The sequence below is a fragment of the Toxorhynchites rutilus genome, chromosome 2, assembly GCF_029784135.1.
Source record: "Toxorhynchites rutilus septentrionalis strain SRP chromosome 2, ASM2978413v1, whole genome shotgun sequence".
Classification (NCBI taxonomy): Eukaryota; Metazoa; Arthropoda; class Insecta; order Diptera; family Culicidae; genus Toxorhynchites; species Toxorhynchites rutilus.
In genome coordinates, this window is record NC_073745.1 from 136,153,363 (window position 1) to 136,158,210 (window position 4,848).

The window sequence follows — 4,848 nt, forward strand, 5'->3', positions numbered from 1 at the left end:
ACATAAATTCAAAAAGGTGTATGTATTTTGTTGTTATCCCCTCAATATCGGTATCAAATGAAATGATTTGACTAATAGAATATTGTAGCTAAAAATATTCCGAAGAATTTTTTGATAAAGATAAAGATAAAAACTATAGATGGGTTATACCTATGATATAACCGCAAGGTTAACGTAGGACTGCCGTTGGCTTACTAATCATTTGTGTTTCTTCAATTAGTAATAATCGCACCTCGGATGTTCCTCATTGGATACGATATCGCCGCTGTGCATAGCTATCTTTTGTGTGTATTAATTAAACTAGTGAATGAATGAAACAATTTACGAATTCAATTGCAAACAAATCCCAATTTAGGTCAATTCATGCATTATGGTAGTAGTTATCGCAGCAAATAATTATCAACACTTTGCCTAATCATCGAACGTATGCGTATAAATTCAGTGAGCTGGCGACATGAAAGTATATCTTTCAATGCAGTCTTGAATAACCGAGCAAAAGCGTTGCATTTGTACGAGCTTTTGTAGACCGTGTTAGCAAATGAATTCCGGAGTGTAAAAATGCATGGGGGTGTAAAAGTACTGCCGACTTCCATGTATCTGCAATGCCGATTTTCCCAACTTCTTGGTTTCGGAATTTGTATTGGGAAAAAACATTCCGGCTTGCAAAAATGCATGCGAGTACAAACGTACCCGCAACTTGCATCTATTTTGCAATGCCGATTTCCCTAGGCTGCATGGTTTTGAAATCTGTGCTAGGGAAACATTCCGATTTGCAGAGATGCAAGCGACTGCAAAAGTACCCGCAGTTTGCATCAATTTTGCAATGCCGATTTCCCCAGGTTCCATGGTTTTGAAATCTGTGTTAGGGAAACATTCCGATCTGCAGAAACGCAAACGAGTACAAAAGTACCCGCAGCTTGCATCTATTTTTCAATGTCGATTCCCCCATGCTCCATGGTTTTGAAGTCTGTGTTTGGGAAACATCCATTCATTCCAGCGATCGTACCTCAATCGTTGCGCAATCACAACTGAGTGGATTTCCGAGTGGCGCTCGCTTATATAATGATTAATAATTTCAATAGCCTGTTTTGAAAGCAATTTTAAGGCTATTGAAACAAGTTTTTGGATCAAAAAGTAAGAAGTATATAACGCGTAGACATTTTATCTTTTAAATGAAGTGTTAATCAGACCATTTCGTTCAGTTGTTTAAGAGCTATTCACGCTCAAAATCTCGGTCTCCGGCGTAACGCTTTCGTTTCCGAAACATTGATTTTACACCTCGGTATAGAAATAAAAGACGTAGTCCTACGTTAAACAGGTTGAATGGTTTCATTATAGAGAAGTATACTAATCATACAGATTAGTATAATAATGTACTAAAAACTAGAAAATAAAAAAAAAATTAAAAAACATTTTAAGCTAAACGGTTTAATGTATCAAAAGCTAAAAAATAATCAGTCAAGTAGCAGTTAGTAGTTATCACATCCCTTCTTTCATTAATCTAGGGCAATGATGAGACTAAAATAAAGTCGTGGGGCACATCGGATTTCCATTAGTTGTTTCATCATATACCCACGATTTTATTTTAATTTCATCATTGCCCTAGATTAATGAAGGAAGGGATGTGATAACTACTAACTGCTGCTTGCCTGATTATTTTTTAGCTTTTAATACATTAAACCGTTTAACTTAAAAAGTTTTTCTTTCCTTTTTTTATTTTAAGTATACAAATATAAAACATAGAATTAAATCATTCATGAATAATATTTTATCCTAAAATTAACCGTTCTCAAGATATAACAATTTTCATATAAAGAAAAATCAAGTTTGTACCATGTGAAGCCAGAATTCTCACATTAATAGTTACACATACTGAATAGAATTATGAATTTGTTGAAACCATCAGCATAGTCACATTTTTCTAATTTCCCCTCTCTTCCTGAGGAAAATATATCACTCTACTGTACTAGAGTCGACCGCGAGCAATCAGTTTCGTATCCAATTCACCATAGAATTAAATAACATCATTTTCAATTATTAGTTTAACAAAATAGAGTTAAGAGATTGGCTCCTTACAGCTTATGTAACTAAACCTGTAAAATTGTTTCTATACAAAACAAATTTTCAGCAAGTACTTGAAGCATTCCCCATTATTATTTATTGGTACGTTTCGAGCTTTTTAACGAATTTATTTCAATAATGTCGGAACAAGCATTCTTTGCAATCATCCACCCACTAGTCAGTGTAAAGGGCAGAATTTGAGCACTGAACGTAGTTGCTGTTGGTTGCTACAAACTGAGCGATATCATAAAATGACATCTGCATTTCGTAATGAAAAATTGAGATATTGCTTGAAAAATGATTTCAAATAGCAATCAGCGCCAACCTGCCTTATATTCCAAAGCAGCGGTGCTACCGTATCCCAGGTGAATGGTGGTTGCTTAATTAACATCCTATTTACAACCACGGAATTGGGGAAATTCGCTCAAACTTTCACTGGCACGCTCGGAAAAATGGAAAAAGTTTTCATCAGTCAATGAATTTAGAAATCCGAACGATTCTGACAAGCCCAACAGGAGAGATGGTTTAGTCAACAAGGTGTTACACAACAATACATACTCTACAACAACAAAAAACCCAAAACGCAAATTGGACTTATTTCAGTTATTAATGAAAAATTTTCCTTCATAACATCAAACTTTCATAATAAATTTCCAAAATTCAGACAGGTGTTAGTTAATTAAAAATGATAACCTAGATAATTAGTTAGCGATTCGAATTTTTGATTTACGGATAAATTGAAGCTGCTAGCATGACTATGACTAAATCGAATTCAAGGATAATGAAAAATAATAAACCTCGGTACAATTAAATGCTCCAGTATCATAAATCGTTCTATTAAATTGGCCTACCTTGCCTCTGATTACTTGCTCTCCGCATCAAAATATCGTGATTCAGCTGCATATTATTCTTCGATTGAATTTGTGTCTGATTTGTGCCTGATTGATACTACAGGGGATCACTCGATTCCCCACATAATCCCAGCATAAACAAAATCCTCTCACACATTTTCGACTAGCGATTCCAGACAGACCGCAAAAAGATTCGCGGTTGGGATTATTCAAAAAGTAAACAGTCCATTTGATGGTAGGATTATGCAATTTGTGTTCCGGTCAGTTGGAATGGCGCATGCAAATATTAATAATTTTTAATAGAAATTCTAACATGCAGACGTCTAAGGCCCAAGTTGTTTCAACAGTCGCTAGATTTTTGAAATTCAAAATCGTTTCTCTTAAAAATTGAGTACAACAGTTATTACAACTATGAAAGCTTGAAAAGATATTGCCGGATGTATCGTTCGGCAGTATTGAAGCCATATTATCCAGAAATGGACAAAAACGTTTTGCGAAAAATTTCTAATAAAATATTCTAGGACATGACAATACTGTGTTCTGGGCAAACAATGACGAGCTACGAATCGCTTGTTTCTACTTCTCTTTTCATCTGTCTAAAACTGATAAGCCGGAATTATTTTCCACGAAAACCAGCATCCATCGTAGCCGCCATCATCGCAATGTCATTTAATTTCCGCTTAGAAATAGAAAGTTACGGATATTTTCCGCATGCGAGCACTGTTTCATCCCACTGTTCGGTCAAATAAGCTGAAGCAAAACGCTTCCCACTGCTCCTAACTCGAGGGTAAGCTCTCACCTAATGGATCATGGGTCGATGATAGAGGCGCCCGGCTGTGATTTGCTTGAGCTGACTGTTCATTTCGGACAGTTTGAGAATGACACACAAAAAAACGGTTTCACCTCGGCCATGAACAAAATCAGAACGGACAGAAGAATATTTCGTTTGTCCTTGTTGGAGAATGAAGAAAAACTTTAACTAAACCGTTCCATCAAAAATACGCAGGCATTTGATGACTGCCCGAGCGAGAAAATCTATCTTCCATTATTCAGAAACTGTTAAATGAATTCAGTTGTAAACGTATGAAAGAATATACAGTTTGAAACCGTGAAATCTAAGATTCTTTCAATAAGGAACTGTATTGGAATACATTGTATTCCAAGATAAAGGAGGGAATTTCCGGCGTGACTTGTTTCGCTTGGATAGCAGAGATGAACCGATTTCTTCGTCGTCCGACAAAGCGGAAAGTGTGTTACAAATAAAATTAAGCCTAATTGACCTTCCGCCAAGAAAGTTCTCTGACGTGTTCATTCCTTGTGTTTTCTTTCGTATTGGCATTGGGAATTTTATGGATGTTCTGCCGTGAGAATATCTCCATTAGAGGGATACAATGTTGGTGTTAATTAAATTAGCGAATAAAACTTTCCCGTCTTCAAATTATATTGGTTCGAAGCATATTTTTTGGATATTGAAAGAAGATAAGCGATACGTGTCTAACGCACATCATATCTCAATTTGCCGATTTGTTTATTTTTTTTTTGTCTCATTCGTTTATTTTAGGCTAATTGGCATTTTAGCTGTAACAGAGCCGAATTTTAAGCGTGTACATGTCATATATGTTTATCATATCTATAAATAGCACATTACACAGTTGCCATTTTTCAGCGTTAGAGTATTCCCTTCATTGCATATGGTACATTTACACAGTAGCCATTTAGGCGTAAGAGTTTTCCTTCTGTTCTTCCATTATCCAGTTAGACCGGACAGCGGAAACAGTTGATTGATCATTGTTGAGTTATTACTAGAATAGCAGCCTGATGTGTCTTGCAGAGCAATTGTATGGATGAATCGATTTTATTTCGACCGTGGATTGATCTCCATCGCTGGTGATTGTTGCGTGAACGTAGTTATTCTGTAACAACACAAAGATGATCA

At 35.9% G+C, this 4,848-nt stretch overlaps 1 pseudogene; it reads right to left on the reverse strand.

The window, feature by feature from the left end:
* Positions 1-208: 208 nt before the first annotated feature.
* Positions 209-277, reverse strand: LOC129772413 (U4 spliceosomal RNA; annotated as a pseudogene).
* Between the last annotated feature and the right edge of the window lie 4,571 nt (positions 278-4,848).